General features: G+C 36.8%; 1 long non-coding RNA gene across 2 annotated transcripts; it reads left to right on the top strand.

The window, feature by feature from the left end:
- Nucleotides 1-1314: 1314 nt before the first annotated feature.
- On the top strand, nt 1315-2917 carry LOC132631946 (uncharacterized). Of its 2 annotated transcripts, XR_009579188.1 has the most exons (3): nt 1366-1755; nt 2101-2235; nt 2366-2917. It is a non-coding gene; the product is annotated as an uncharacterized LOC132631946 (long non-coding RNA). The 2 variants fall into 2 exon arrangements; XR_009579187.1 differs by having other exon boundaries at nt 1315-1755; nt 2101-2917.
- The last annotated feature ends 10577 nt before the right edge of the window (nt 2918-13494 follow it).

Genomic DNA, 13494 nt, shown 5'->3' with positions numbered 1-13494 from the left:
AGATTAGGTTTTTCGAGTGATACACAAGATGTTGCAACATGTTATATATATAGTGGGAAGCATGTGGGAGGGATGGAGACCACTTATTCAATATTTGACCTAAAGCACGGGCTAGCTCAATTGATGTACTTATGTGCAGTGAGCAGCTCGGCTTTACAGCTGTCTCTACTTACTGTGCAAGATACACAGAGAGCAGATCACAGACCAGGTCTCTATCTGGTTCTGAAATCAGTTTGACAATCATCAAAACACGAACACACTTAAGCTTATCAATTTCCCCATTTTTGATGATGACAAACGTATAGATAATGTTCCCCCTGAGAACCAGATCCCACTTGTTCCCCCTGCTATGCAGACCATCATTTTGAATGCACCTGTAACATGTTAGCAACAAAATACACCAGAAACCAGTTCACCCACTAAAGGGTCCTTTTAAAGGGTCTTTTCAATCATAACACATGTCAATTTTCCAGTGCTTCCCTCTCGATTTTAGCCCATTCATTTCATCACTATATAGTATCTCTCACTATCTTCCCCCTTTTGGCATCATCAGAAAAATATAAGGCACAACCAATAGGATACCAATTACACTAACACCGAGTCACTAGAGTAGTATATCAAAACAAAAAGGGCAAGTGAGAGCAACCTAGCAAAAATGTGCAATAACAGAGTAATCACAAGATAGATAATAGTTTAAACAGTACAATCATATGTTAAACGAACTACTATTGTACCAACAGGAGGAGGTATGGTGTTACACATCGTATATCGTGCATCATTGTCGTTGTAAGCTAACTACCTGTAACACCATACCTTTATGTTCATATGCGTCATAGGTAATCTATGTGAACTGGGAGGAAATAAGTCACTCATAAGGGAAAAGATGGTAAAATGGTGTCAAAAAGATTTCATAAGGATTTGAAGTTAAACGAATTGAAGAAAATAAGTTTTGTCGAAATTCGGAATGTTGGTTTATCGAAGAAAATGACTTTACGGATCGTATTTTAGAAATACTTGATGTGTTTGATAATTTTTTTTAAACCATTATATATTGTTTTGACATGGTAAATGTTTACTTTTAAGAGAAAATCTTCTTGAAAAAAAAAAGAGAGATAAATCTGATTTTTATTCCATATTGTATACTCTTATTGACTAAGTAATGAAATTTATTTACATAGTATTTTAACTAGTAATACGCGTTGGTACTACCCAGCAAGGTATTTGTAGATTTATTTCCTACCTAACTAGTTAGCATGAATTGTATTATATTCTAGGAGCAACCTTAAAAAGGAAGGGCTGCACGTTAGCCACGTTTTGGATATATTTTCTTACACATCATCACCCCCACACTATATTTAATTCATAGCCCTAGCTTAAGTTAGTGGTAGACATTAGTTTACTTCATTCCTGAGAATTCCAATACATTCCAAACCAAATCCATTAGATAGCAATCATATTATAATTTCCTGAAGCAACTCACCAATTTAGTTAAGTAAATGCCAACTGATATAGAGCTAACCTCTATGTATACATAGGTAGCAATCTGATTCTTGCATCAATTCTCAGAACGTACACACAACTATATATGCAGATCTGAACTCTTTTACATGCTCAAATGATACATGTAGGAGGATCATTTTATGTTGTACTTGGGTACTCAAATCTTCGCATAATTCTTTCAGCCCGGAAAGAGATTAGTATTTTTGGAGTCGCGTGAAACTCACGGGACTACCGTTAGCTAGGGAATCACCCAAGGTATGTAGGGCTCACTTTTCTTCATTTTTGGCATGATCTACGTAAGCTTGATAAAATCGTGGTATCGGTTCATAATAACTTCATTCTTAGGTATGCATGTGGTTCCTTGTTCATTCTATCATGTTGGTAAAGTGTTAAGTCACAAGTAAACTCATAAGTCGTATGTTAGGAGTTCCCTAAAGTGAACTGTGAATGAGTCGAGATACTCCTTGGGTGAGTTGCATACTTGCATCTATTACTTACTGTACTGCCATAGCGGCCTACGACGTTATATACGTGATACATACTATACATATAAGATTGCCCACAGAGACTGATATGCTATATACATGATATTTCCCACAGAGGTATACGACGTTATACATGCGATATATATGTGTGCGCGCGCGCAGATGATATTGCCATAAGAGCCTACGGCGTTATATACGCAGTCATCTTGCAAAGTTGTGCATTCACGGTAGTTGGTCAGTGTCAGACCAGGTGGTATCCCTACTTTCATTTGAGTTGTTCCTTACCGTTTATTTCAGTTACTACTTATGCCTTATATATTTAGTACATCTTTCGTACTGACGTCCCTTCTGAGACGCTGCTTTGTGTTTCATGCCTGCAGGTACGGACCGACAGGGTGGTCTGACTCCTCCCCAGTAGGTGTTGATCAGCTGGGTCAGAGTTGCGCTCCTTTCTTTTTGGAGCAGCGGTCTTGGAGGTTTAGGTATATGCATGTGAGCTTTACTTTTTGGGTATGACGAGGGCCTTGTCCCATCGTGTGGTCTTGTATATATAATCTTAGAGGCTTGCAGACTATTGTCTAGTCGTATGTTAGTTTGGTAGTTCGGTTGATTTGTATAATAATGTATCGATTCTTCTTTTGATAGCCTTATCGGCTGCTGTCCATATTGTATATAGTTGTTGATGGAAGTTCCGCTACTCGTGGAATACTTTTGTTCCTTCTTGTAGTTGGTTATATGATATTCTTATCGTCACATAGCTCATTTCTAAAGTTCAGATGCCACAGTGGTACGCTCAGGTCCTCAGGTGCTGGGTGCTAGCCATACCCTCGGTTTTGGGATGTGACAAACTTGGTATCAGATAAGGTTTGTCCTAGGGAGTCTGCAAGCCGTATCTAGTGTTGACACCCAATTTTGTCCCTCCTTTATTCCAATTTATTTCCTCGGGCTTTTAAATTTATTAACGAGCTAAGTACTCTATTTTCACTACTAACTTTTATTTTTACTGCTATTAATATCTTTACTTTCATTTTCATTATTTTTTACATTACGAGCATTACTTTATCACAACTTTTAATGGCTCGTCATCATTTTATCTTCGGATTTTGTGTCCTTTATTTTCTACATATTAATCACTAATATTGTACTAGTTATTAAATTAGAAGCCCAAAAAATAATTAATATGGAAGAGGATTTTTCAGCCAAATTATTAGCCCACACTTTAATTAATTAGAGCAGCCCACTTTAAATCTACCCCTTACTAATTCGGCCAACCCAAACAGATCAGCCCACACTACCCGCCTACTTCTACCCGGTCCAGCCCAACCATTTCACCGACCCGACCGGCCCATTTCCTAAAACTTATTCATCCGCTCAACCCTAATCAAAAGAGAACCAACGCCGCTTCTTCTTCCCCTTCTCTCTCCTTCACCCTCTCTCTATCCCCTCCATTTAGCAAAGCTTCAGCTCCCTTTTCACCATCACAGACCTGTCCACACCATTTCTACACTAAAATTGTCACCACGCCTGCTTCATTTGAGCCTCCAGTCGTTGACAGGAAAAGGCATTTCCCATTCTCGCCTTCAAACGTAACGGATCCTCAAAAACCAGAGAAATTCGGTCCACATCAGGCACGAATCTGCAGCAAATCACGTGAAGACCTGCTCGATTTCAACGGATCCATTGGACTCGTTTTTGAAACCTGAGATGAAAAGTCCCGCCCAATTTAGAACCCAAAAAAACCCTACAAACCATCCTATAAATACATCTCTAAGTTCATTTTTGAAGGAGTTCGGTCAGCCGCTTAAAAACCCCTTGAAATATCTATACCTTTCATCACTATATTTCGGAATATTCCTTTGAAATATTGAGGGGTTTATTCTCTCAATTCTGCCATTACTTGCGTTTTGGAGATTACTTTAAAATCAAAATCAAACTTCCTTAAGAGTATTCGGTTCTATTGGGATTTTTAATTCGAAAGATTTTCGAGTTTGGGGGTTCGTCGTGTTCGAACGTAGATCCGAGACTCCCGTACCCCATTCACTGCACCCACAAGAGGTCGGTAAACCTTTCTCCTTCTCTTTATTTTTAGTATTTTGCGTGTTTAGCTTAATTTGTGTTCGTGTGTTAGTTTAGCTTATCCTGTGGTATTATGTATTCATGGGTTCATTTAGTATAATTTTTGTTCTGGTTTAATGTTGTGTGCTAGAATGTTAGTGTAATCGAAGGTGTTTGCTGGTAATAGTAATGTTTACACATGTCAGTTTTATTGGATTTGTTTAGATCTGTTAGTTGTGTGATATGCTATCTTGGGAAATTTGTGTCTATGGCAGTAAATTCAGCTTGTCTAGCATGCTCGTGTTAGTTTTAATGTACATTGTTAAGTATTTGATTAAGTCTGCTTTAAACTGAACATGTATTTGCTTGACTCCTACCATTTCCAGTTTTTAAAACTTATGCGAGCAATGGCCTGCCTTCTCCGCTCGAAAATTAATTCGAAACATAGGTTGGGATGTTTTATCAGTTAAATGCTAGCTTAATGATTTAAGGGATTACTCTTCTGATCGAGACTTATTAAAATACAACTAAAAAAATAGTAAAGATTTCCAGTTCACTCCTCTTTCAATGTTTACAGAGAATGGCTGCTGTCCTTGGTCTACATGGAATAACCGATCGTTTTTGAAGTGTAATCTCAAATGATTCTACTTACAGTTTATTTTAGTTGTCTTATCAATGTGCTTAACTTGCTAAAAGGACTAGCAATTGCCATCTCTTCAGATCTGTTTTATCCGGAGGTAATAATATGGTTAAGCTCATTTTGAAACGATTACAATTTGGCTTGACTAATCATTGTGTCTTGTTGGCTGCTGATCCTTTACGATGTTTTCTCAAACCCATTTTAAGTTCAGATTTCTCCGTTAACTGACAACATACTTGATGTCTCCCTTTCCTTTCCCCCCTCTGAAAATTTGCTGAAAAACATCAAATGTTGCCAGTTTTCCTTTCCCTGCAGTTGTAAAATTCATTGGACATTTGTTTGAATTTCAAAATCTTTAAGGGTATCAATTCCTCTTAAAACAAGAGTTTCTCGTTAGAGTATTCCGTTTCTATTTTAAGTTGGGGATAAGGGTTGGAAACAGATAATTCAACTACCAAATATTTCCTTTCTCGTTTAGAAGAATTCTTCAGATTCGTTGTTGTGTGGGCTGATTTCTGTTTGGTTTTGTACGCAACTGTATGTATGATTTGTGGAGTTTCAAATCCCAAATGTCCTTGAGGTGCTTTTGTGGACTGTTATTACATTAGAAGGCCTTGTAATCATGGTGTCGTTCCATTTTTGAGTTGCTATTATTCGTTTCATTGGTTCTGCTTTGATCCATGCCTCATACTCCAATCTGCTAAGTTGCTAGATACTATAAAATATGTGGCAAACAAGAGGAAGTGAAGGAAGCTCTAAATATCTTTGCATCTGTTACGGGCTCTTCCAGGACTGGAAGTCTCTTATACAATTCTATAGTTGATTCATATAATATATGTGGTTGTTGAAACTCCTTTGTGGACATCTACTCCGAACATGGACCCATTACATTTGTTTAACTTCCTTTCTCATTACTTGTTTAACATACTAATCACAGGCAGCCCCCTGCTTTAGTTGAAAATTATTGGCCTATTTTTAGATTTGCATCATATATGTTGAGTTTTGTGGATTACATACTAATCTTTTTTCTTTTTGTTTTATGCATGATCATCTCGCATACGGGTTGGACTCGTCATTTCTCGCATTCGGTGTTGGGCTAAAAGCCCAACGAAATTCTTCTCGAGTCACCCCAATCCGCAGCCTGCAGTAAAGGAAACGCTGTTGGGCCGAGGCCCAAATGGCGGAATATAGGGCAGCATAGTTAATGGGCCAAACCCATATGTTTCTGTTACTCTATCTTTGTCTAACTGTTGCTTGCCTAACATTGATTTTATGCTGTCTTTCTTAGCTTAGATGAACTCTAATGAATTGGTAGGTTTAGTTTAGTGTAATGAGTAGTTAATTTAAATGAGAGCTAACAATTAATTCATAGGTTTCATTCCCCTTTTTTTATGTTAAATTATTTATAGTATCTATACTATTCATTTTTTTATTAGAATAATTGATTTTTAAAATAGCATGACTACATATTTTGAGAATCAAGATTCACTCTTACTATCTTAGAAATTTAAAACGTTACTAATTTTACACTAACGTTAACTTATTTTTGAGAAATAAAAGGCAAACTAGTTCCCACGGATAACTGTTCCACTTTAATTCCTTTCCAACATTTGAATCACGTATTTGTTGAAACAACATTTACATAGTTTATATTGAACTAATACTTTTTCTATAACATAGTTTATATTGAACTAATACTTTTTATATAAAACCCTTTAAAAAGTTTATTAACATTAATCTTACAAACGACTGTTCTAATTTATTAATCGGCTTAATTTATTTTCTCTAAATACATATAAACGTTATACATCCCGTTTCTTTTAGTTTATTATAACTAAATTCTTTTATGTATATTGTTATTTCCTACAAGTCCTATTTTAAATAGCATTTTTATACATCTATCTATAACTTTAGTAATACTACAAAATATTTTCTTAAATATTATAAAATATTACATCTATGCTTAGCCTAATTAAATTTGAGTCCGGTCGGTTAACCATTATTAATGAAATTTAGAGGATGCCTAATACCTTCCCTCTAAGTTAGTTGAACCTGTACCTAGAATCTTTTTGGTTTCGTAGAATTTAAAATAAAATCGACTCTAGATAATGACTTTAATTAACCTTAGGTGCCCTAATTCACCATAAAAAATTAGGTGGCGACTCCTAACTTTAAATAACCCCGGAATTACCCGGATGTTGTAAACTATTTTGACTTAGGTTAAAATAGGGTATAACATCTAGTAGAGTCTTTGTTATGGGTGTATTGTGCACCACACCTATAAACAGGAGGCTACAAGATATTTAGGAAAAAATTCCTTTCTTCTTGATCTAGATTGTGCGATAGGGCTGAGTCGTAAGTGTTCACTTTTAACCTTCATTTTATTTATATTCTCAGCAATGCCTAACATTACGTGACGACAGGCAGCTATACAATTTATACAGAGATTAGATGATGAGACGGGAGGAGGCTTGGTGTCAATATACCAAGCTAAACACTAATACACACACAGGTCTAGAGGGGTGTCAATATACCAAGCTAAACACGAATAGACACACAAGTCTAAAGGGGTGTCAATATACTAAGCCAAGTAAAGCAGAGGGTTTTGAAGACAACAACCATAACAACTAGAATATAGCAGCAAACAGGGGACCCTAATGACATGATCAAACCATAAGGATGCAAAATGAGAGCAGGCTAAAGTTATGTCACAACTAAAACAAAGACAACAATCAAGGCAGGCCTGAATATACTGACTCTCAGTTTCATAAGTCAAAATGATGAGGTGAAATGAAAGGGATAGACTAGTTTTAAGATATAGGGTACATGATACTCAATCTTAAGCTCAAAATAGACACAATAGACATGGTTCAGGCAAGGAACAGATAGCACAAGATAGCATTCAAATCAACAAATGCACAGTATAGGAAATGATCATCTCAAAGCAAGTATCACATCCAGTTATCCTAAAAACAGTTTTGACCTCATTCTTGGTATCTTTTTACTGGTTTTAATAGCCTATGTGGGGTAGGAAATCTCAAGCACACTATGACCCTATGTTTAGTACAAAGAACATAAGCCACAAAGAGCAAGTTTTATGAATCACTACAAGTAAGTAACACATAGGGAAATCTCAGAAATTCAGAGGCAAGAATCAACCTATAAACTATCCTTAATCCCTTCTATTTCAATTTTAATACAAAAAGCCCGGTTCTTATAACCTTTTTATCCTTATTGCTAATGGTCAATCCCCAGACACCAAGTTAACAAATACACACAAGATTCAGGGTACTTATACTTTCAGAGATTAGCTATGCAAGCTTCAAATCTTTTAGCTTTCATTTTAATCTAATTCTCAACCTAGACAGTTTCAAACAGATTCAAGGCCATTTTTATCTTTATATACTCAGCAATGTTCAAGAATGACTGAATAAGGCAAGTAGGCAAGCAAACAAGTAACTAATCTAGTCTTATTTTTAGCAATCAAAGTAAATAATGTCAAATGGCCTAGAAACTCTCTCTTTTTATTAACATCAAGTTAAACTTGTGGCAAGAATCATTATCAGTTTCATTCATACAAAAAAATAAGGTGTCACAGAATCAGGTAGCAAGTATAAAACTATTTTCCTAGGCCAGTTTTAGCTTAAACAGGTCCAGGTACATGTCACAAGTTTATTATTATTTTCCAGGCTTCTAAATTCTAATTTCAGCCTAACTTTAAGTCATAGGGGTCTCAACTAATCACTAAGTTCATTTTAGTTCATAGTCAGTTTCATGAAGCATCAACAGGATTCCCAAATGATGGTTTACACTTGGTCTTATTTAGAATTTACATATAAAAGTCCAAAACAAAAGATAGCAATCAGCAGGGGTCTTATTAAGTTACAAAGAGTGATTAAGACAAGATTAAACAAGTTCACAAGAATCAGGGAAGCATGAGTCTATCCTAGGTGTAAATATGGATCAATTAAGATCACAGTACGTCATAGACAGTAGGGAGTTCACATGGAAACACTTACAAATTTGGAGGAAATTAAACTATGTTCATAAAGGATCATGATTCTATCCTAGGTCACAAAAACATGACACTTAGGCTAGACAACATAAGAAAGAGTAAAAAACATATGCATATATAGGTCTGAAATTACAAACAACTAGCAAGGCAAGTACAAGCAAGCAAGCACCTTATTTGTTTTTCGAAAGCAAATTTTGGTCTCTGTTTTAGCATGATAGTAAAATCAACAAGGTTCAAATCTTAATCAACTCATAGCACAGTTTCAGAAAAGAAATTTTAATCAAAGATCAAGCCTCCCAGAATCAAGCACACAGAGGGAAAGAAAAAAAAACTGAGCTACTACTAAGTTTCATTTTTTGTTTTACTTTCTAGGTTCAGTTTAAACCCCTTTTTTACACTTCTACCTATTCAACAACAAGAATACATCAAGTCTGCCTATTTAACACTTTAAATTCTAAAGAAAGACATAAGCGGTTTTCATAACAATCTAGGTGAAGGACTAGTAAAAGGAAGGAAGACAGGTTATCACAAGAATGAGACCACTCACAATAGTTTGGGTAAAACACCCTCTCTTTCTTCTTTTTTAGGCAATTTTCAGATAAATACTAACCAACACACATAGGTTTAGGAATAAGCTTCAAGATTTCAAAACTCTATTTAGCCAGAAAGTTTTAGGAACTCAAACTACCTTTTCCAAAAAATATTAGACTGCTTAAGGCGATTCATGAACAATAAGAGACACATGATTAGTTTTTGATTTCTATAAACTTAAACTTAGCAAATTTCTGGAAAATTCAAGTTCTTTATAATGAAACCATGTTGGAAGCCATGTATTAGATTTTTTTGAAAATCATTTAGGTCAAGAACAATGCCAAACAAGCAACTAAAAAACTGATTCAGTCTAAAATTAGCAAGACAAGATCATTTTCATAGCATAATGAGCAGAAATTAGTAAGAACAAAGCTGAGTACCTGAATTTCTAATGAAACAGTACCAAGTTCTAACAAGAATCAACATAAAAAAGCTAGAATCTCGAATAACCTATATAACAAGACTAAATTCACAATACAACCAATCATGTCTTATTCTTTAAGTTCCAGAGTCCAAAAAAAACAAAAACAAAGAGAACCTTAAACATGATTCAAATCAACTCAATCACATTATAGCAACTTAAACATTGTCAAAACTATATTATCAACTAGACTAAGGCAGAAATGTATTCAAATCAACAAACCAAAGTCTCCAAGCACATATTTAAGCAATAAGACAGTTATTCAAGCTCATATAGGTACTGAAATTGAATAAAATAAGAGAATAGTGATATTACCTCTTGCAAAGGCAACCCAAAGATCAAATGGAGAGATTGAATCAATTTTCTTCAACAACAATCGCTCAAAAAACTTTTGCGAAGCCTTTTTCTTCTTGATTTTCAGAATATAATATAGTATTTTCGGGTAATATCTTATGTATTATAGTAGTATATATATAAACTTGGTAGTATAGGTATATAAGTAATAGAGTTTTAGGCCGATTATTATGAAGAACTCAAAAACCCTAGCAGTCGAGTAGTATTAGTTCAATAAACCCCCCCCCCCCCCCCCCAAATATCACAACCTCTTTCTATTTATAGCATGCAAAAATCAATTTAGGGATAAAAATGGAATATTCTAGGTTTCCCTAACCGAATTTCCCCCTAAATTCCCAATCTTATCACAAAATCAAATTCAAACAAGTAATGACAAAATAAATACAACACATCATACTAAATCGTACTCAAATCCCTAAATTTTCGCAAATCGTGCAACAACAAGGATCAATATAGTACAAACTAGAAAAAATCCAAAATAAATCGTACCAATGTTGTATCAAATCAGAACGTTGGAAAAAAAGGACAACACCAGTCCTCAACGATGAGGATCCTTGAGGGATAACAACCTTAATCGTCATTTTGGCATCTTGGTGTGATAGCACAAGATGGCTAAGGGTTCCATGACTCCGCCCATGGCATATCACACCGCCTAATGACGCGGTTGTTCGTCCCCTAAAGATTGTCAGGGTGACACTGGAGTGGTGGTGATGAAGGACAAACCCTAGCCGCCATGGTTTTCTCTCAAAAGAGAGAGATTAAGTTAGGGTAATGTAATGATGCATAAAATTAAAGGAGGGGGGGGGGGGGGAAGTATATTATTTACTCCCTCCCTTTATAAAATATAATACATACTTTAAAAATATAACATATAGTTTAAGTTAATTAGCTTAAAATGCTCGCGTAAAATAATATCTGATGAAATAAAAATTATAATACATAGTTTTAAAACGAGCTTCAAAACGAGCCCAAGATTGATATACTCTGGAGAATATTTAAAAATGTGAAAAATGCGGTCAAAATGAGCCGTAATTCATATGTCGTCTTAATTAACAATTTTCCCGAGTTAAATGGAGATATGTATTTCCTTTTTGAATTATATTTATGAAAGTAAATAACTCATAATTTTCTTGCAATTGTCAATTTTTACAGAATAATAATTAAATGTCAATTTTTGATATTTTCTCGGGAATTTTGAAAATTAAAATACGCGTCTTTTGAGGTGAAAATTAGGTGTCAACATTGGGTAAGACGAGGGCCTTGTCCCGTCCTGTGGTCTTGTATATATATATATACTCTTAGAGGCTTGCAGACCGTTGTCTAGTCGTATGTCAGTTTGTTAGTTCAGTTGATTTGTATAATAATGTATCGACTCTTCTTTTGATGGCCTTGTCGGTTGCTGTCCATATTGTATATAGTTGTTGATGGAAGTTCCGCTACTCGTGGAATACTTTTATTTCTTCTTGTGGTTGGTTATCTGATATTCTTATCGTCACATAGCTCATTTCTAAAGTTCAGATGCCACAGTGGTATGTTCAGGTCCTCGGGTGCTGGGCGCCAGCCACACCCCCGATTTTGGGGTGTGACAAACTTGGTATCATAGCAGGTCTGTCCTAGGGAGTCTGCAAGCCGTATCTAGTAGAGTCTTGGTTATGGGTGTGTTGTGCACCACACCTATAAACAGGAGGCTACAAGATATTTAAGAAAAAAAATTCCTTTTTTCTTGATTTGGATCGTGTGATAGAGCTGAGTCATGAGTGTTCACTTCTAACCTTCATTTTATTTATATTCTCAGCAATTCCTAACACTACGAGACGACAGACGGTTATACAATTTATACAGAGATTAGATGACGAGGCAGAAGGAGGTATCAGTCCGGGCCGCCCGCTAATTTGGATCCGCATGAGCCTCAGAACGAGGCTGACTCTCAGGCTTCTGGAGCAGCACCCCTACCTCCTCTTTGGGGCAAAGGCGAGCCGATGTACCTCTGGTTCCTCCTCTAGTTGCACCTGACTAGGATTTGGATATGCGAAGCGCAGTGCAGTTATTGACTAGACTTATGGCCTCTCAAGCCCAACGGCAGGCTCCAGATACTTGTGTCAGAGCAGTGAGTGCAAGGGCATGGGACTTCATTAACTTGGCACCTCCAGAATTTACGGGGACGGACCCGAATGCTGATCTACAGGATTTCCTAGATCGTATGCAGCAGACTCTGAGGCATATACACGCTCTGATACAGAGTTGGTAGAGTTGGCCTCTTATCGACTACACGATGTGGCGGTCACATGGTACGAGACTTGGGTGCAAGCCAAGGGATCTAATGCGCCACCAGTTACTTGGGCCGAATTTTCTAAGGCTTTTCTTAGGCAATATTTACCAGTTGAGCTTCGCCGAGCCAGACGAGATAGCTTTCTACACTTGGAGCAGGGGAATATGAGTGTTCGGGAATATAGTATATAGTTTAATACGTTGGCTAGATATGCTCCTACAGTGGTGGCAGATATGAGTGACAGAGTACACCAGTTTGTTAATGGTTTGGGGCCACATTTGATAAATGATTGTACAAATGTTTCAATGAATTCTGATATGGATATAGCTCGTATTCAGGCCTATGCACAGACTCTTGAGGATCGTAAGAGGTGACAGAGGGCTAGTTGGGAACACGGTAGGAATCAACATAAGAGGGCTAGATCTGCAGGTGACATGAGTGAGTTTCGCAGTGGGCCTAGACCTCTATTTCCTAGGTGTCCAGCCCATCCAACGACTAGTGCACTATCTCAGTTTCAGGGCCAGCAATGAGATCAGTCTGCTTATTCAGGTCAGGAACAGAGTTCTCAGGCATCAGACCCACAATATAGATGAGAATCCAGTCAAGAAAGACCACTGTTACCTTATTGTAATGGATGTGGTAGGAATCACTTTGGGAAGTGTCGTCAGAGGTCAGATGCATTTTATTCTTGTGGCCAACCGGGACATTTTGCCAGGGATTGTCCAGAGAGGAGTAGAGGCGGCATGGCCCAACCTTCAGGGTCTGTTATGGCTTTATCAGCTTCGGTACACCTACTCAGGAAAGGTACTCAGGCCCCCGTAGGTAGGGCCAGAGGTAGAGGAGTGGGAGCAGGAGCAAGTTCTGGTGGTCATTAGAACCGTATTTATGCTTTAGCAGGGCGACAAGACCTTGAGTCATCTCCGAACGTGGTCACAGGTATATTATCCATTTCTTCTCATGATGTATATGTGCTACTTGATCCAGGTTCTACATTATCCTATATTACGCCTTTTGTTGCTAGCAAGTGTGGTAAAGAACCAGAATTGTTGCGAAAATCATTTGAAGTGTCTACCCTCATAGGTGATTCTGTGATTGTTAGACGGGTATATAGAAATGGTGATATAAAGATACATGATCGTCATACAGTAGCTGATTTAAATGAAC

This window comes from Lycium barbarum, chromosome 3, assembly GCF_019175385.1.
Source record: "Lycium barbarum isolate Lr01 chromosome 3, ASM1917538v2, whole genome shotgun sequence".
Lineage (NCBI taxonomy): Eukaryota > Viridiplantae > Streptophyta > Magnoliopsida > Solanales > Solanaceae > Lycium > Lycium barbarum.
The sequence above is the reverse complement of the archived record's forward strand: the minus strand, read 5'-3'. Positions and strand labels throughout refer to the sequence as shown.